The sequence below is a fragment of the Pantherophis guttatus genome, chromosome 1 (assembly GCF_059756535.1).
Source record: "Pantherophis guttatus breed Tessera chromosome 1, ASM5975653v1, whole genome shotgun sequence".
NCBI lineage: Eukaryota > Metazoa > Chordata > Lepidosauria > Squamata > Colubridae > Pantherophis > Pantherophis guttatus.
This window is the reverse complement of record NC_142063.1, coordinates 245,709,560-245,730,918: the sequence shown is the minus strand read 5'-3', so window position 1 is coordinate 245,730,918 and position 21,359 is coordinate 245,709,560. Positions and strand designations below refer to the sequence as shown.

Here is a 21,359-nt window from a genome sequence, read left to right as displayed (position 1 = left end):
TTACAGTTTGATCTCAACATTCCTTTAATTTTTAGAAAATTCTGATTTTTATTGAACTATTTTATCTGAGAGATACAGGGAAATAATGGAACAATTCTTGTTCCATAAGGTTTATAACTGGCATCCTTTCTTTGTATCTAGGGTTCTAATAGCCTCTGAACATGAAAGAAATGGATAGTGTAAAGGATGGGTCTTTCTTTTTTAAAAAAATACATTATGCTTTAAATATTGTTTTTAATGAATTGACACATTGTATGTGAGAGCAATTTGTCCTTCATGTTTGATGCCTAATGTATAACCATATGGCTTCAGAAGAGACTTAATGGTATGTCTGCCTCTTATGGTCTCCTTAATCAAGTGCTCTGATTTATTTCCTCTTTCTAATTCCATTCCTTATAAAAAGAGAGGGAAGCTATGAAGTACCATTTCTGTTTTGCACCAATTATGCTCTTCACATGGAGTATTATGTTTTTTAGAGAAATGTTTAGGAGATCATTGCACGTAAATGTGACAATTTTATCAACTGCTTAAAGATACTTATTTGAAATGAAATGGTTGACTCTTAGTATCTAACTTTGTTGCCTTGGATCCCTCTGTGGATAACCAAGTTTAACTCAGGTAACTTTGACACAGCTGCTTTCGGGATCACTAGAAGTAATTCACTTCACCAGTGCTTATAGTATCTGCATTTATTTTCCCATATTATTGTATCTTCATTTTTAAATGCTGAAAATATGTTGTTGGGTTCAGACTGGGTTCATGTATGACTGCTAATGTGATTTCTTGAATATTATGGAACTTGTGGCAAATACAGGTAGTCCTTGATTTATAGCCATTCATTTAGTTAAGAGTCCTGTCAATCCCAATCAAAGGCTATGCTATAGGTCAGTGATGGGTAACCTTTTTGCCATCGCATGCCAGGAGCGGGGGGAGCGCGGAGGGGGAGTGTTGCACGTGTGCTCACACCCATAATTCTATGCACCCGCCTCCGCACATGCGCGCACAACCGGTCCCACCGGAAGTTGGCAAATGGGCCATTTTTGGTCTCCGGAGGGCCTCCTGGGGGGGTGGGGAAGGCCATTTTCACCCTCCCCAGACTCCTAGAAAGGCCCTGGAGCCTGGGAAAGAGACCCCCCCCCGAGGCCCCCCTGAGGCCCCCCCCGAGGCCCTCTGGAGGCAGGAAACAGCCTGTTTCCCTACTTCTGGTAGGCCCAGAAGGCCCGAAAATCAGTACGCACCAGAACTGAACTTGCGTGCCCACCGATATGGCTACGTGTGCCACCTCTGGCACATGTGCCACAGGTTCGCCATCATGGCTATAGATGTAGAGCAGAATTTTAGGGCTTTGTGAGAAATTTAGACAGTCATCCCCACCAATGCTTGCTGGAGTGTTCTTTGGGGAATTGGTTGCTTGAGGAAGTATATTATGTTAGCAGAAGATATTTTACTTATAGCTTCCTCAAGTCTGGGGAAGGACTTGAAAATGATTGATATTTTCTTGGTACCTTTTCTTCTCAGAAGAAAAAATCCTTGGCATCTGAAGATGATCAGAGAGCAGGTGAAAGCCAAGATCTTTTGTACTTTTTAGAGCAGTGTTTCTAAACCTTAGCAACTTCTAAGATGTGAGGATTTTAATTCCCAGAATTCCCCAGCCAACTTTCTGGGAGTTGAAGTCCTCACATCTGAAGGTTGCTAAGTTTGAAAAGGACTGCTTTAGAGAGTAACTGCAAGCCAGTGTAGAACATGACAGATAAATAATGGGACAGGAAATGGCAGCTTCCTTATTGTTTTGTCTTGGATTTTGTACAACCTTTTAGCGTTTAGATATGGATACTCAGAAGACAAACCTGTATTTTGCTGATGCTTTACAAATTTGTAGAGATATAAGCAAACTTTCCTGTTCTATCTTTACTTGACCAACATTCCTTTCTCAATTCTGGAGCTCAAGTTGTCTAATTCATGATATTTAAGCCTCCTCTGTATTGTTTTGAGCTGGGTATTCTTTCACTGATGTCAAATCTGCTTATCCTCTTAACTCTTAACCCTCTTAATGTGCAAAATACTGAGAGGTTTTTGCAGAGGCAAGGCAGCAGTATTATCTAAATTTAATTTGATTATTCTGTTTCCTATCACCCTTCTTTCTTTTTAAGCCCTTATACTTCATAAAAGTATATATGTGTGCATTGTAGTCTCAGCTATGACAATAGATTAAAAAAGGACTGGATTCTCCTTGTTCTGCATGAAAGCACAAAATTCTTTCTTCGCCTCCGGTCCTCCTAATGACCTCCATTAATTTGTATAATCTTTTACTGGTGATTGACTGACATTCTTTATTTAGTGGTGGTTAACATTTGTCTCCACGTTTTTGAATAAAGTCTTTAGACCACTTGTGACCAAATTGCCGAACATCATCTATCCTAGAAATAAAAGTTGCATTGCTCAGTTGCAGAATGGCTGCATACTGAAAATGTGACGTATTGACCCATAAGTAAGCTGTTTCCTTAATTTACTGCTATTGATTAGATGTCTTGAACAATCTTTAATTCATCTGTATTTAATGTTAGGAGTAAATTCTTTAAATACATAATACTAACAGGGCTGTACACCTGTCTTTTCCTGAGCTTGCATAGCAATTTCAAGAGAGCACTGTGCAATCCCAAGAAAAAAATGCAGCAATTGTGGAAAGATCCTGTGTGTGTTTCCCTGCATGCTCCAAAATCCCATTTTGTCTTGCACTTAAAATACTTCACAGACCTAAATAATAGTGAACCAGCATATGACTGTTGCAGCTTTATATATATTAGGATCAACTGACACAGACAAGTACGGTAGCTACAATCTTTCTACTACTACACACACAGACGCACCCACCCACCCCATGTATGTGATATAGATAGATATAGCTTTCAGGTCGGTATTAATTCCAGACAATTGAGGTCCCTGTAGTTTTAATATTAAATATTTAAGTAATAATAGATACTCTTTTCAAAATCTCACATAGGAAACATTGCTGAGTAATTGAGGAACTTCTCATATCTAAGTGACTGGAAAAGATGTTTTTACACAGAAGGAAATTCTCTTTATTCATATATAACAAAATGTAAAAAATGGGAAGAGGAAATGCAAGCGTTATCTTAAAACAGTCTTACCCAAGCAGTTCCAGAAAACTGTTCTGTCCTGAAAACTTTTAGAAGATTGGGCACCAGGCATTTCTGTCCTTCTGGGCTTCAGGACTACCCACCAGACAATGGTATTTTTAAAATATTAAAATAACATGGAAAGAAATTCTGTTTCACAAAAATACATATTTTTGGGGCAAATATACTTAACCTTTGAAATCTTTCTTTAAGCTCATCAAAAAGAATTTGATTTGCAAATAGGTTACGACATTCCTCTTCGAAAATTGAGCTTTGGATGAGACTTAAACGCAGGTGATAAGGGGATTCACTATTCATGACTCCAAATAAAGTGTGTATGAACTAATAAGAAAAAAAAAGGCCTTATTGCAGCTTTTTATTCCAGTGCTTGCATATTGGGTAACTCAGTGTGACTCTGATTCACCAGTATTCATAGATGTGTGTTACTGCAAACATTTTAAAGAGGCTTCTTTATTGAACAGTTAACTGACACTGAAATATGCTCCCTACCACTTCTAAACTTTAAGAAACAAGAAAGTTTAGCTTCTAGCTCTCTCTCTCTTTTTAATTTTTATTGAAAATTATTAAAAATTATAGAAAAAAAATATAGCAATATCTATAGAATTGCAGAGAGTGATATAATACATATAGAGTTTTAAAGCATCAATTTTCGCCTAGAAATAGTACAAACCTCCATTAAACCAAAACATCAGAAAAAGAAAAGATTATCCAGAAGAAGGAATTCTCAGCTGCCATGCAATATTCCTATAAATATTTACCCACAGTAACACTAAGATTATTATTTTACATTCTTCCTAAGATTTCTTTTTTGCAGCCAAGCATACCACCGGTCCCAACTCATATATAGCCCCGATTCTTGTCTATCTCGCAGAAGTCTGGTAAGCTTGTCTGCCTCTGCACAGTCCATGATCTTTGCGGTTAACATAGCCTCCGATGGGATATTTTTGGATTTCCATTCTTGCGCAAACGAGATCCTGGCTGCAATGATGATGTGGAGAGCGAGATACCAATTAGATTTGTTTAAGTTCTCTGGTTTCATGCCTAGTAAAAATGTTTCTGGGTTCAATTTTATCCTACATCCTATGATTTCTAAAATCCATTTTTGAATTCTGGTCCAATATTCTCTTACTCGGGAACAGGTCCACCAGATATGAAAATAAGTTCCCATAGCGGCGTTACATTTCCAACAAACTTCTAGCTTTCTTCTTTGGGCAGAATAGTTACACTTTTATAAGTTTCACATCTCAGAACTAACAAGGCCTTGGGCAATATCAAGAGCATTGATATGAATTTAGTGGGGCCCCAGGAAGTTCTTGTCATCTAACTTGCTAATGACAGGGTCAGGTTTTATAGCAGAAGGTCCAACCTTGGCAACTTTTTTTTTTTAATTTTAAAACAAAACTTTATTCATTCTTAAAAAACATTTAAAACATACAAGTTTCTCTTAATCAAAAACAAGTACACAACTTCACCTACTGACTAATTTCTATTATTATATATACATATACACACACACAGTGACTTATTTCCTTTTCTATCCATCTGACAGTGCTGTTTTTAATTGAATTGATTTCTTCTGGATTTCATCTTTACCCATTCCCCCTCCTCTGGTTTATCCACTGGTACCATCTATTCCATATTATAAAATATTTTGAGTCTTCCTTGTCCTGTAACTCTAAAGTTAAATTTGTCCATTTCTGCGCATATATAGATTTTTTGTATTAGCTCCTGGTCGGTTGGCAAACGATCTATTTTCCAGAGTTGTGCTAACGCTAGTCTAGCCACTGTAATTATGTGAAGTATTAAATATTTTATATTGTTTCTAATATTCTTTTTAATTATGCCTAATAAAAAGACTTCGGGTTCTAATTCAATTTTGTAATCTGTTATTTCTACTATCCATGTTTTTATTTTGTTCCAATATTTCTTAATTTCTGGGCAAAGCCACCAAGCATGGTAAAAAGTTCCCTGTGTTTTTTTACATATCCAACAGGCTGGATTTACGTTTGGGTACATTTTTGCTAACCTTGCGGGGGCCAGATACCATCGGTACCACATCTTATAGTGATTTTCTTTATAAGCTACCGATTTTGTCATGCTGTAATTGTTTTCCCATGCTCTTTCCCATTCTTCTAACTGTATACTGTGCCCGATGTTCCTCGCCCACGCTATCATCTGCCCTTTAACCAATTCTTCTGCCAAATCATATTCAAGTAAGTATTTATAAATTTTTGAAATTAACTTCCCTTCTTTAGATTCTAGTAATTTGTCCAATCGATTTTGTTTTAAGTCTATTCCTCCCTCCTCTTGGTCCTTTCTATATCTTATCTTTATTTGTGAATAGGGCCACCAGGCTATTACTATTCCTTGTTCTTTAAGTTCTTCCCTAGTTTTCAATTTTCCCTGTACATCTACTATTTCTCTGTATCTTCACATTTTTTGTTTTGATAATATATTGGGGTGAGTTATTGCTTCTATCGTTGATAGCCAGCCGGGAATTTTCATGTAGTGTTTGCATTTGATTTGTTGCCATGTGTTGATTAAAGATTTCCTGATAGTGTGGTTGTTGAAATGTTTGTATATTTTATTTCCAGAGCTCCATATAAAGGCATGCCATCCCTTCATTAAGTCATGTCCTTCCAGATTTAACAGTCTTTGGTTATCCAGGATTATCCATTCTTTGATCCATAATAGGCTTGCAGCCTTATAGTATTTTTCCTATGCCGGGAACCCAAATCGGCCTCTAATTTTGTCGTTTTGTAATATATTTAATTTTATTTTTGATTTTTTTCCCCTCCCACACAAATTTTGTAATTATTTTGTCCAAATTATCAAAAAATTTCTTATCTAATTTTATTGGAATTGTTTGGAATAAATAAAGGAATCTTGGAAGTATGTTTGATTCTATCGCTGCTATTCTCCCCAACAAGGACAGTTTTAATTTCCCCCATTTATCTAAGTCCTCTTTTATTTTCTGGACTAAAGGTTCATAATTATCTTCTTTTATTGTTGCAGTTCTAGCCGTCAAATTTATCCCTAAATATTTCACTTTTTAAACTGCCTGTAATCCTGAATCTTTTACTAATTTCTCTACTTGTTTTGTTGTCATATTTTTTGTTATCATTTTTGTCTTTTCTTTATTAATTTTTAGGCCTGCTACCTTTCCAAATTTTTCAATCTCTTTTATTAATTTCGGGGTTGTTTCTATTGAATCTTCTATGAAGAAAACAAGGTCGTCCGCAAAAGCTTGGACCTTGTAATCCTTTCTCTTAATCTTTACCGGCTGGGCAATTCTGGGAGTTGAAGTTCACAGGTCTTAAAGTTGCCAAGGTTGGACATACCTGCTCTATAATCATGTAACTTCAAAACAGATATCTAAAGAGATTATGGGAAACTCAGACAAAAACACTAGAGTGCTACAGGAGGAATAAATGTATATGATGGTACATAACAATTATTTGTTTCTCAAAGCATTATGCTTGAACACCTGCAGAGTTATTTTTAAAAATGCTTTATTCCATGCAATGCAAAACATGGAAGAGATTAAATATAAAGAGAACCTTTTGCTCTCATCTACTAAGGAATCAGATCAATGGCTTTTTTTCAATGCCTTTTCTCAGAAGCACATAAAAAGTCACGGGCTGGGAATAAGAGGTGTTATAGGACCAAACGGTGCCATTATTATGATCAGGTGCTACAATATTGCTGTCAATGAACTGAACCTTAGATCCTAATTAGCTTTTCAAATGTAAGGAGAGGTTTATATCAACACAGTAAATACAGTGCTAATTTAGAAATAGCTCTGGGCAAAAAACTGGGTAGCAAACTAAGCTGCATCCCCAACTTGGAAAAATTTGAATCAGAGAAGGTAGAATCTTACCTATAGATTTAATCCTCACAAAATTATCTTTGTTTATACCTTCAAAAGAATAGACTATCTTTAAAGAGCAATCATTGTCAGGCATATTTTCAGAGGGGAAAAGATTTTGTCTGGAAAGGATAAGGGCAGGGGTGAAATCCAGCAGGTTCTGACAGGTTCTGGAGAACCGTTAGCGGAAATTTTGAGTAGTTTGGAGAACTGCCAAATATCACCTCTGGCTGGCCCCAGAGTGGGGTGGGAGTGGAGATTTTGCAGTCTCCTTCCCCTGGAGTGGGGTGGGAATGGAGATTTTGCAGTATCCTTTCCCTTCCATGCCCACCAAGCCACACCATGCCCACCAAGCCACGCCCACAGAACCAGTAGTAAAAAAAAATTGGATTTCACCACTGGATAAGGGGTTATCTATTCTCCCCACTTTTATCCCATGTATAGTTTGTTCTCAAAGGATTGATTGTATATGGATGTTCTCTGGCACATAGTTTTTCCCCTGCCCATTTAATATTCACAAATGGAGTTTGGGGAGGGGGTGGTCACAAACAAAACATGGCTGACACAAAGAGGTTCACATCTATTCTATTCTATGGCTCCGAGTCCTCTGCTACCTGAATTCCTTGAACTTGAACTTGACTCTTCTTGAGCAAATCGATGATTTTCAATCTGCCCAGAATTACTCTTCTCATTTCCTTGAATGCTTCTTTCTCTTCATCTGCAGAAGAACCTGAATAAAACACAGTAAGTCACAAAACACATACTGTTTTATAAAATTTATAGTTTTCCTGTTCCAAGAATCATCAATTTCCTTGGCCAGAAACTCATACTGCTTCCACATACCATATTACAGTGAGCAGTTTTGTAAAAATTAAAGAGTATGGATATGAGAGAATTAGTGGATCCAGAAGAACTCATAAAGAGTCTGTTGTTAAAATAAGAGATGCTGGGTACCAGCGAAACAAGAGTTGGAGTTCTGGAGGAGAATATTCTGGAAATCAGCCAAAATAAAATATGCTGGAAATCAGCCAAACAATAGTTGGAGGCTGGGAGGAGACTATGCTGGAAATCAGCCAAATAATAGTTGGAGGTACGGAGGAGATTATGCTGGAAATCAGCCAAACAATAGTTGGAGGTATGGAGATTATGCTAGAAATCAGCCAAAATAACAATATGCTGGAAATCAGCCAAACAATAGTTGGAGGTATGGAGGAGAGTATGCTGGAAATCAGCCAAATAATAGTAGGAGATATTTTAAAAGATGTAATGGGAAATTGTGAATGGAGCTTGTTAAAAAAATGTAAGCGATTGTACCTATCTATAACCGGATCGATATGTTTTATGTTTATGTTTGGAAAAATAAAAAATATTTTTTTAAAAAAGAGTCTGTTGTAGTGGAAAGTTGTAAGTTATAAGTAGTCCTCTGTAAATGGTACCTGTTTCTGGGATGCAGCCACGTGGCCTACGGATGCCAAGGGAAGGAGGGGCAGTCTTTCTTCCCTAATGCAATGTCCGAAGCTTTTCAGAGATCTTTAAAAGGTAAGTGCACAATGGGGTTGGGGGGACTGAGTAGGGGTCTGCAGGATCTGGTGGGGTGGGAAGCAGGGTCCAAGACTTGTGGGGAGCTGGTGGCATGGGTTGTGGGGGAAAATAAGTGGGGTTGGTGGGGCTGTAGCATTCCTTCAGTCAGTCGTAAGGGCAAATGACCACAAGGAATGCTGCAGCGAATGTAACTTTGAAACCAGGTTGTAAGTAGCCATCCGTTGCAACTTTGAGCAGTTGCTAAGCGGCCAGTCATAAGTTGACAACTACTTGATGAAACCATTTCTTTCATTATTTGATCTATCTGAGCTCTTTCAATTCTGTAGGGAATATCTGAAAAAGCAACTGCTTTTCTCTTCTCCCACACATTCCAGTTCTCAGTTCAGCATCTGGAAAGGAGCAAGATGAGGAGGGCAAGTTATTTTTCACATGGAACACGGAGATAATTTGGGCATTGCAAGTTCTGTGTCAATTTTTTTGGCGGGGGTGAGTTGCGTTTGATCTGGTAAATGCATTGAAACATTTAAGTTATTTGTCGCTAGCTATGACAAATCTGTAGAATCATAAACCTTGGAAGATTGCAAATGCTTTATATTTTTGATGATTTCTTTTCAAAGAAAAACACGCCAAAGCAAGGAAAGGTCCTCTGGATCTAACTGTCCTAACAATTGGGGGTAAATTGTTTCAAATTCAGGTAGTTAAAAAACAATGCAGGGCATGGACTAGAAAAATTATTACTTTGAGCTGTTAAGAGTTATTGGAATAAGCTGTTAAGTAATTTGTAATCTATATCGATACGTGTATTTCACTACAAATGTCCCATTACAAAAGTTAAGAAAAAATATCTCAGATATGCAGTACTTAAGAATATTTAAAAGCAAAGTTGCATGCAGTTTTTAAGATAATGCATCCTGAAGACAAATATCCTATAGAAATAGGTAGATCTAAAGGTTATTCTGGGACTTTATTTGCAGCTAATAGGATTTTATGCATTAATTTCTACAAATTATGTCACCTTAAATGACATTTTCCTAGCACGGTGCCAACGTAAAGTACAAATCTCATCTTCCCCAATTGGCATAGCCGTATGTCTCCTGTCTGGGAATGGAAGGGAAGCCAGCATTTGGAGGCATAAAGAAAAGTTCATTATGTTGATCTTCCTGCAGCAGTTTATAACCTATACTCAATATGAATTTCAATCTAAGATAGCAAGAGAATTGGGTTACAAAGATAAAAAAAATGGACAGCAAAGGGATACAGAAAACCCACTCTCTGCTGCCATCTATGGGTTGTTCTGATAGCCCAATATACAGTACAGCGAAGCAGTGACAGCCACACAAGTATTTTGAGTTAATTATGTGGGTTCAGAAATTATGTTAGTCCCGTGATTTTCTTAACCACAGTTTACCAGATTAAGCCATAAATATGTCTAAGCATGGTTTACAGATCTCAGTGGATGGGTACTTCTAACCTATGGGAAGCCATCCACTTCCAGAAGAATGAAATATTTTGAGAAATATTAAAAAAGGCAGAATATTATATTTCCCTAAAGGAGAAATATGTTTTTAAAGGCAGAAAACAGCCCCCAAGTCTTTCTTAATAGCCCCAGCAGGACTGGGCCAGCCTATCTACAAGACAAAAGGCCTTCAACTCCAGGGTGATGGGATTAAGGCATGACCGTCCAGGACATAATAGGATTAATCCACTAGCAGCAGAGCTCACTACATTGCACAATCTCCTAAGAACATTGCATCAGAGTTCAAACTTCAACCAAACCTGAGAGCTGAGACAACCTACAGAGGTATGACACCTACAACAGCCAATAGAATACATGTTCTTGCACAGAAACAGGAAGTTCAAGTGCAAAGTCCAAGAAAAGGTATAACCCTCCCCCCCCTTAACTCCATGTGGTCAGCTACCCAGAATCACATGTGCTTGGTGGTTCTGCTTCACCATTAAACCATCTTTCCAATCAGCCTCCATCAGTGGTTGGTTTCAAAAATTTTTACTACCGGTTCTGTGGGCGTGGCTTGGTGGGCGTGACAGGGGAAGGATACTGTAAAATCTCCATTCCCACCCCACACCAGGGGAAGGTTACTGCAAAATCCCCATTTCCTCCTGATCAGCTGGGACTTTGGAAGAAGGGAATAGATGGGGCGGGGCCAGTCAGAATTTTTACTACCGGTTCTCCAAACTACTTAAAATGTCCGCTACTGGTTCTCCAGAACTGGTCAGAACCTGCTGAAACCCACCTCTGGCCTCCATGTTTCCAGTGTCTTTTTCCCGCCTTGGAACTGAACCAGATGGATAGTTCTTCCAACAAACCTAAACTAAAATCAAACATATTATGGCTTAATGTGATGTGTAAACCAAGCTTCACAGTAACTCTCACTTAATGCCAAACAACTGATCTAGCACATGCCATTCATTATACAATGGGAGGTGTATCCTGTTTTATTTTTTGTTCTCTCCTCTGTCACATCTGATTTTATTGTTGTGTTTCATTCTTTCTCTTGCTGGAATATTTTCTTTCCCAAAGAAAGTCATCTGGCACGATTATTTTGCTCCTTCCTTTTTCCTTAGGGCCAGTGATGGGCGCCTGTGGTTTCAGTCTAGCAAAAGCGTGCCCTGTCACAAAAGAGATTCTTCAGCTGAGAAAGATGGTTCTTCATCTTAAAGCCCTCAGCTGCTCATTGAAAGAGGTTCTGCCATGTGATCTTGTGACTGGACAGGAGGATGCCATCAACAGCTGACCTATCACAAGACCTAAAGGGGGAAAAGTCAAAGCAAGGCTAATTTGTTAGTGCACAGCTTCCTGCTCTTGATGTCTGGAAACATTCTGACTAATACAACAGAATGTTCTTGTAATCTGCCATAATACCATAAGCTAGAGGCCCGCAGACTTTGACCTCTCACAGGTATAATAATAAACTCTTTTCTTCAGCAGCACATGTTTTCTTGGTGGGGGATTTCTGTTTCCTCTAAAAATATATCCAAAGCATATGTTTTACCCAGAAACAAAGCATTTTATTCATTAGAGGAATCCTATAATCAGATTTCCTTTTAGGAGTCAGTGAAGGAAGAATGAAGGAGTTGGTATTGTTATCATACTGTAACAGTTCAGCTCCCTAATCTGAAGATTCTATTAAAATTATAGCAAAATTGTTCTCTAATGTACTTCAGATTAAAGGCTTTGTTAAACATATTTGATACACATGCTTTTTAAAATCCAGGTCTTTATGACTCAGGTATAAAATGCTCACAAACACATACTGCCACTACACTCTTCCTTTTTTTGCATCACCAACACTGTGCAAAATGCTGCAGGGAAATAATTAGTAAAGGTCCCTGTCCATGAGATAAGGAGAAGAAAATACAGTACTGTATAACTCAATCTAATTTCTACCAATACCATACCCTCAACATCTCCATAAGTTGCTTCTATCACATCCATACATCTCCTCATATATTATTTTTTTGGTTCTGAAATGTCTCACCCTTCTCTTTGGAGAATCTCATTAGCTCCTCAGTTATCCTTGACCCATTGACTCTTCCTTCATCGGTTTTGCAAATCACTCACCTATTCTCTCTATATGACAAAACCGCACCAATGCACTTTTTATACCAGTCACTCTCTTTTGTATTAAATCTGCATTAATTTAGCACTCATTCATTTTATCTGCCTAGAGTAGCCCCATGTCAAGATAGGCTGCAAAAATTTAATATTTTTTTTTAATTTATCACATGCAAACTAAAAAAGTAACTCATTCCAACTATATTTATCTTAGTTTTTGGCCCTCTTGATATACCCAACTCTCACTTCCATGAAACGGAATGGGCAAAAACACAATTCTATACATACTAATTTTTACTTCTTTCAACATTCATTCCTCATGATATATAAATGCTGTTCGTTATTTTGCACTTGTATGTCTTAAAATTTCTCCATACATGTTTCCCCTTTTAGTAAATATTCTACAAGATGTACATATTTCTTTTATCTACCCCACCACCCCATTTAGTTATAGGTTGCAATTGTTCATTTCATTTTCCTTGTCAGATAACCAGTGGCCTTTGATACTTTCAGAGCCATGCTCTTTGTTGCAACATACAATCTATCTAACATTTGCTGGAAATAATCCAAGTCCTCAGTCTACAACACAGCATCATATGCATATAAATGTACTTTCTTAAACAACCATAAGCCTCCTCGGAGGCAAATGACAAAAAGCATGTCATTATGTCATGACACAAATCCAGTGAATTAGCTAATTCAGTCTAGTTTGGTACAAAAATGTGAAGTTTCCATTATTATGTCACTGTATGCATGTTATTATTTTTGCATTCTCTTGTCTAGCTGTGCTATCTATGTAAACAAGGCACCACAAACATAATCAAAAGCACCCTTTATACATTTATTCATAAATACATTAAACAACCAAAGAAAATCACGTATTCTTGTCTTATGTCCCGCTCAATATTGACCCATATGTAAGGCATTCCATTTATTATCATGCATGGTTTACTTACATATTGCTCATTGCATTCAACAATCAATCTTCAACTATACACATACACAGCCTCACATTCATACATTACCTCCTGCAGAACAAAACCTGGTTTGTACACCCTCTGCACAACAAACATTGCATTTCTGAAATTGTACTCATTCTCACACTTTGTACCGTTTTGAACAACATTCTGCCAAACAAGCTCCCAGGTATGTTTAGCAAACTAACACTCCCCCATCCCCCCCACTATAATTGTTGTGTTCCTCTTTCTATTTGTATAGAGAACAATAGCTTTCTTTCAGTCGTGACGCACAGATGCAGTCTCCATACATATTTAACAAGTTACACAATCACTCCATAAGCAAACTACATCCATATTTGAATTGATCCAGATGCACTAGCTACATCTGAAACCTTACAGATTTTTTTTTTGATGTTTTACAACATTTATGTCTTCTTCTTTAGTCATTTTTGTTGGGTATTAATCTTTCCAGAGTTTGCTTCAATTCCGTTCTTCAATACATCACTAGAAGGCCAATACAAACTCCAAAACCATTTAGCATTGCCTCATTTTTCCCTCTCAAAACATTTATCACCCTTAATATGTATCCCATTCACTTTGCTGGAGGTTCCTTTTTTTAGCCCTCTTCACCTGACTTTCCCAACAACATTTGATTTCCATTATTATGCATTTTTCCACCTCTTCTAATTCTTCCATGCTCTTTGACCACATTTCTCTCTATTATGTACTACTAGTATGTTTCACCCTCAATGAATATATATTTGTCATCCATAGTCTTTTCAAGTTATCAGTTATGAAGTCTTCTATTTCAGGTTTTCATAATTCTACCCATTTCTCTCTACCCATTCTATAACAGTGGTTCTCAACCTGTGGTCTATGGACCCCTGGGGGCTGTGATGTTGTCACAATGGGTCCATGAAGGCTTGAAAAAATGTTATGATTTAAATTTTGAGTTAAGTCTTTGGAAGCCCTGACCATGTTCCGTGGCCACAAAAGGTATTTAAAGGGGCTCTGTGATGAAGAAAAGGTTGAGAACCACTGCTCTATAACATTACTTTATTTTTTCCACCTGTTTGAAAACACCTTCTACACCTTCTTTTCTTATATCAACCTTCCATCCATCCTGTTAGGAGATTAATCTACTTTCTAACGCTTGTATCTCTTCCCACAGTGTTTTACTTTTCTTCCAGATTGTTTCACTTTTTTTCTGACTGCTCCACATTTAAAACATCTTTTGAAGATACAAATTTTTGTGGAACAGCTTCAATCTTGAAAGACATAACAAGCTTGGTTAACATTTACTTATTCTTAATACCTCATGCTACTACACAAGAGTTACTTCATGTAGATTAAATGTAATGCTAATTGAACTCTTACTGATTCTATCCTTATTGCAATGAAATTATAAGCCTTGCCTCCTTATTATTTAACTTCTAGGTTAATTGTATTGTTCAGACTCTGTCAAATAATATATTACATCCCAAAGGGCTGGCACACAGGCCCATCCCTATATTACTATATGCTACTAAGATACGTTTCATACTTTCTGAGCTACAACTCAGTCTTTCAGTCATAATTAAACCTACATCTTCATTTCCCTGCATGTGTTGATCGAGTCCACTGTATAAGATCCGGCCAACTTCATTCAGATCTATTATACTTGAGTCCATTTTTTAAAGTTTCACAGGTATATAATGCACTTATTTTTCTAAAAAATAAAACCCATTAATTAATTCATGCTTATCAACATTTATTCCTTTACATTCCAAATCACAATTTGGTATATGCCATAGTTTTTACCAGATGATATTGTGAATACTGGCTTCTATTGCCCAGCATGGCTTTGGTCGATGGGGACTTTCGCAGTGTTTTACTATTTACTACGTAGGTACAAAATGTTTTGCTTACTAAGATAGAAAAGGTGTGGCCTAGTTTGTGCCCATGTCAGATCAAATCAAAACTTTATTGAAGTCATTGACTAGAAAACCAACATCAGATCCAATACAAGAAATACTAATAAACTAATATTAAAAGGCTCAACTACTTCCATACATGAACAAGGTTAACTCTTGTTAACTCAAAATTTTTCTACAGCTTAGGCAACTTTAGGATTTTATCAGCTGTAATTTACGGCACATTAAATTTTTCAGTACAACTTGGAAGATTTTTAAAAAGTTGTATAAAAGGCCCACTCTAGAAAAAAAAACATATTCCATGGATTCAATGATACTTGATCTACGTGAGTACTGCGCCTTTGCAATCCTGGGATGTTTTAGAAGCTGCCTTCCAAGATGCCCCAATGGAGAGCTTTAAAGCAAGCCCTGGAAAAGGCCCATCTATAATTGGAGCATGTAACTGAGTACAAATGTTTTGCAGGTGTGAACAAAACCTCTGTATTTCTCTTAATGGTTGGGAGATCTTTTTCCTATGGCTTAACTTGTTTTGTAACTCTATATCTCCAATCTGTTCTCTAATTATTTCTTGGCCCTGCTTGTGCCACGACATGCTGCATTTGGTGTAAGGGCTGTGCAAGTAAGGACTGGCACATTTCAGCAATAACCAAAACCCAGTTTTACTCCATGCATACTCATGCTATTTTATGTAAGTCACGATTGCTCAGTGGAGACTACCCTGTATGTCAACATATTTGCCACTATCACGACATGTTGTTGTCAAAATCACATATACTTGCAGCATATCAAGACACAGTGTGTGTGCATACATGCCCTATGCATGCCACTAATGTGAAGAATTTTAACCTTTAGATGGAAGAGAAATGTGATTCTTTTCTCCTTAGTAAATCCACTGGTATTTTTCCTCAGAAATATGCCTCATATTTGACAGTTCATTATGTTGACTGATTATTGTATACAATTTGAGAAAACCTCAACAAATATTTGGAATTACTTAAATTATATAAAACTCATAAGCACTCCTAAAATAAACATACTTATGTATATTTTCTCCCCCCAAATATTGTAGTAGTATGTTTATTTTCATTATTTTAAAATAGAATATCTCACTGACTGTAGTCGGTAAGATATCCCTTTACCATGTTTATCCTTTAGCACATTTCAGAAGATTTTGATAAGTTATTTTCTAAACAATTCAAAACTCTCCCATGACTGCAGCTGGCCATTTCTTGGCAAATAGAACACACCAAGTGTCTACTAATACAACTTTCCTCAATCTCATAACTCAAAAGTTTGAAATGACAGCCTTCAGAATCTTCAGTCTGGCAGGAGTTTCTCAGTTGGGAATTCTGGCACTTGTCTTAGCCTGTCTGTGGAGCAAAGACTGGGAATGGTCAGACTCAAGTGTTTAAGTAAGGATTAAGTTCTTCATGAATTAATAGACTTTTTTTGACAACAACATAGAAATGGATTGTTCTTGTTTTCTTCTTGGTTGTGTCTTCATTTTCCAGTTCTAGCCTATAGTCCTTTAGAGAAGACATAGCAACCAGTAGTGGGTTTTATTTAGCTTCGCTACTGGTTTGGAACTGTGAGTGCGTGTGCTCGCTCGCTTCACTTGCACGCAGTACTTTGCACATGGGTAGAGCATCCATGATGACATCTGGGCAGGTGGTCGGAGCCTCCCGCCCCCGCTGCTACCAGTTTGCCCAAACCAGGGCGAACTAGTAGAAACCCACCACTGATAGCAACCCCATAACAATCCATATACAAGGCAGATGCTAATTCCCCAGTGCTATTAATCACTGATTGGTGCTTTCTTATATTTTCCATGCAGTTTTACAGATGCAACGTAACAATTTATAGAAGGAAAAAAGAATCTGTAAAAGAGGTATTTATACAGTATGTCCTTAAATGCTTGGAAGCATCAATTCCTTTGTAACTACAGTATAATGCCATTAGCAGGTTTTCAATACAGTCTATGTATTGTCCATTTTTAGAGATAGAAAAGTTAAAAAGGAGCTGGTTTTGTTTCTTACAGTACACAAAGAACAAACCAAAAAAGATATTTTATTTACTGTAATAAGTCATGATCCTATTTGGATACAAATGGCAAAAAAGTCAAAGGAAAACATGAAATACAGCTTTTTCTATGAGAATGGTGTGTATCATGGAAACAAGTTTGGCAATTCTGAGTGTACTGATGTGATGATCTATTTGCATAAAGACTCAAGCATAAAATAAAACAGCACTAATATTACTTTTTGGAGAAATATAAGCATTTAAATAAGTATTCATTGCTGATTTAGAGAAAGGAAACTTCTTTGACCTTCCTGACAACAGCAATGGCATTAAGAATGTAGTTAGGCTGCCATCTGCTGATCACAAAGAGTTTCTGAAAATCTGAAATACAGAAGCAAGACTGATGCTGGACAATTAGTCAAAATACTTCTGCTTTAGTCAATGTACAATGTAGTCCCTAAAAGATTGCCCTCTTTTCACTACATTCATTGGGAATTTATATCCTAGCACTATAAGCAGTATAATTCCTTCTTGGACCACCTACAATATGTGGAAGAAAGCAAATATTAGAGAAGGAGGTGTAAGAAAGCCAGCAGTGTGAAAGAAAGATTCAACAAAATTTGGCTCTAAATCCTAATGCCATCATAACAAATGTCTCCTGCAATAATGCTTCCCTTAACAAACATTTTACCCTAACTATTAATGCATGACAACCCTAGATTCATGTGCCTTCCATTGCGCTGGGATTGATAACAATCTGACAATAACAATGCTTACTGGAAAAGATTTAGACAGTCTTGAACAATGGATTGAAACACCCAAGGTGAAATTGAATAGAAAGAGACCTAAACTCCTACATCTGGGAAGACAAAAAAAAAAAAAGTGTGTGTGGGTGTGTGTGTGGGTGAGTGGGAGAGACAAATAAAGTATATGGAGAATGAAACAGATCCAGGTGTTATAGTAATCACAAGTAAAACACAAGCTAATAGTGCAATGCAACCAGGGGTGAAATCTGAATTTTTTTTTATTTTTTATTTTACTTTTAAAAGCATTTTTTCTACAATTTCTTTGGCTGAAGAGGTTGCAGAAAAAAAATGCTTTTAGAAGCCTCTGACGATCCCAGCTGAGCTGCGTGATCATCAGAGGCTTTTTTTTTTACTTTTAAAAGCATTTTTTCTGCCGAAGAGGTTGTAGAAAAAATGCTTTTAAAAGTAAAAAAAACAGCTTCTGATGATCTCGCGGCTCAACTGGGCATGGGGTGGGGGGACACAGGAATTTTTGCTACCGGTTCTCCGAACCACCTGCCGCCATCGCTACCAGATTGGGTGATCCAGTCCGAACCGGGAGCATTTCACCCCTGAATGCAACCATTAAAAGCAAATACTAGTTTAGGATGCATTAACAGGAGTCTGAAGTCCAGACCGCAGAAAATAATTGGTACACTCTAGTCCACATTGATCAGATCCCATTTCAAGTAATATTTAGTTCTGGGAATAGCATCTGAAAAGAACATTATTGAACAAGAATTAAGTTCATAGGAGGGTTACCAAAATGGAGATGTAGCCAAAAAATCCTATATTCACTATGCTGCTCCGAAGAGAGGAAAAGATAGCGATAGCAAAGACTGTGAAGATGTCTCCTTCACTGCCCCCAGCACAGAGAAGTAGATATTATCCCAAAGACAGATCTTCCTAATGGTTCTGGTAATAGAACATTCTTAACCTAATCCAATTTCTCACTGATATATTCTTACTGGTAATGTAATTATACTGGTCAGAAGATACGCCTCAAGAAATAGAGTTCTATTCTTCCATCTACTGATCCCTGAGAGAAGACTGTCAAAGCTTCATGGGTCTTCATCCTCTTCCAGTTTTTCAGGCAAATAGATATTATTTGGCCACCTCAGCCAAACTTTGGGACTACATTTTGTGCTGCCAAGCCTTATAATGAATTTGATAACAAATAGAATTGCTTTTCAGTTCTCTATTCTAGCTCCCCGCACCCCAAGGATTAGTTATGTAAAGCAGATTGGGTTCAGATGCTCCCATGGTACAATCACCAGATAGAATTAAATTTAATTAAATAATTTAAGCTTATCCATGACATGCTGTTTCGGCTTAAATTTAATGTCTTTGGAAGTTAGTTGACTTGGTCAATTGCCCATTTTCGGATGCTTCCAAGTTCCACAACATACTAAGCATACCTCATTTATTTAGTTAAGGTTGCTATGGAAAAAGCCAATAAATTTCCATATTCCCTGTTAACTTCCTGGGGATTGTGTGTTAGTTACAGATAATGCAGTTTTCTTTCTCAATGACAAAGACTAAGCAAATTGTGCTCTCCTTCGGTTTCATTTCTTCATACGGACATGGATTCAGTCATTGTGCTAAACAATGCTGTAGTTATTTTGGTTGTGACATAGCATGTTGTATAATGCATCCTTTCAGTGGTGGCTTATTCAGTAAATCATGGTTCATCAAATCACAGTTTTAATACAGTTAACGAAGTAGTAGAAACTAAAGATGCTAAGTGTGGGAAAGCAAGACCAGGACCTTCCAATTTTTGCAAACAAATAAAAAACAGTGTTCACTCTAACTTTGTACAAGTAGTAGTTATGGTATTGGTTCGAAACAAACTTGAAGCTTCAAAGAATCCTGAACTGTATTCAAAACAGTTGTCAGAGCTGAAGAAGCTTCTTGGATGAGAAGCGAAACACCTTCAAAGAAAATCTAGTTGCCTCTTGAAAAAGCACTTTTGGGTGTAGTCAAAACAAGCTTGCAAAACAATTGGTGAGGACAGAAAAAACTGCCTTGGAAAATGTAAGAAATGACTTTTTCAAAGCCTAGATTTTAAGAGAGCTGAGTTTCTAGATTTATAATGTTACTCTGAGTAGCTGATCAACTGTTTGGCCAAGTTGTGGAGAACTTCTGGTACAAACAAGGTTCAGCTGTATCCTGCTGTTTTCTCCTGGAGGAAAAAAGGATGGCTAGAACTACAGGAAAGGGGCATGCCAAACTAGGATGAAGTGTCTAATAAGTGCTAGGCTTACCCCGTCCCCTACTTGTCACTTGACGCTCACAGGTGCATCAGATTTTCATTGCCTTGACATTCCTGCAGGTTATTTTAAAACCAGATTGGCTAAGAAGAACTTAAGCCTGTCTCACAGAAGGGCTGAGGTCAAAATAAAGCCAATTTTATGGGGATACAATGCAATTAAAAAATGCCAGGGCATGTTTGTATTGTGATTAGAGTGAAATCACAATAGACTGCCAGCACAATTAATTAATATTTTACATAGACTGCCCAACAGATGCTGGGAAATTACAGATAATCCACTCACAAATAATTTGGAACTGTAACAGTTTAGAAACAGAGTCACAATTTCCAGTTTGTCAGCTGGCCTAGAAAGTAGTATATTCAACCTTGTTTCCTCAGCAGTTCCCTTTCTCTTAACAAGCAATCTTTGGAATCAAAAGAACAAAATGGAAACAATGAAATGGAGATTTTTCAGATTACATTGTTAAAACAGGGCTTGCTTGTGGCTTAATACATTATACAATCTAGCCAGAATGGTTGGTAAACCAGTAAACCATGTTTACAGCTTAATATGTATATACTGTAAACCCAATCAAGCAGTCTGTGAGATTGATATGTGATTGATGTGGACTAATATAATTGATGTGGTCAGCTAATACATAAATAAATAAAAATAATAGGTACTACTGTGAGAAACCAGCCTTTGTAGTTTCTTAATGACACATTGTGCAAACCTAAACAACTGGTTGCAGCAAATAGACACAGAAGGAATTTGTCTCCGGTGCATAAGCTCTTAGTGTACATACAAGCAACAAGTGATAAATCATGATCATAATCATACAATCATAAAAGATAAGATAGGACACTCAGTGATAGTCGTAAGATACTAAATAAAAGCAATCAACACAAATCATAAGATACAAATGTGTTATTAAAACAGATCCAGAACTGATTCAATTGCAGAACATTTTCACGCTGGCAAGTGGTAAAAATACCTAGAAATTTCCAAAGAATACCAGAGCTCGACTAGAGGGGGAAAATAATCTCACAAACAGGCAGACCACTTCTTAACAAGGAAGCTGCAAGTTTGGAAGGAAACTTAATTTTTTTTTAAAAAAAAAACCCCACACCTTCTCCACCCACTACTATGACGTCACCTGAAAGCAGTCACACCTGCTTGGGCGTTCTTTCGAACTCTCCCGCCGGACCCTTTCCCCCCCCCCACCTCCGCCAGCCAATCGGGCGAAGAGAAAACCCGTCGGCTCATCCAATCCTACTCGGGACCGGCCG

The 21,359-nt window shown here is 37.3% G+C and overlaps 1 long non-coding RNA gene across 3 annotated transcripts; it reads right to left on the bottom strand.

The window, feature by feature from the left end:
• Positions 1-3,769: 3,769 nt before the first annotated feature.
• Positions 3,770-21,326, bottom strand: LOC132711094 (uncharacterized). 3 transcript variants are annotated; one of them, XR_015731395.1, is made up of 3 exons: positions 21,243-21,326; positions 7,641-7,756; positions 3,770-4,136 (listed from the first exon to the last, which is right to left on the bottom strand). It is a non-coding gene; the product is annotated as an uncharacterized LOC132711094 (long non-coding RNA). The 3 variants fall into 3 exon arrangements; XR_015731394.1 differs by having other exon boundaries at positions 21,227-21,303; XR_009621881.2 differs by lacking the exon at positions 21,243-21,326 and adding an exon at positions 10,821-10,900.
• Positions 21,327-21,359: the final 33 nt, after the last annotated feature.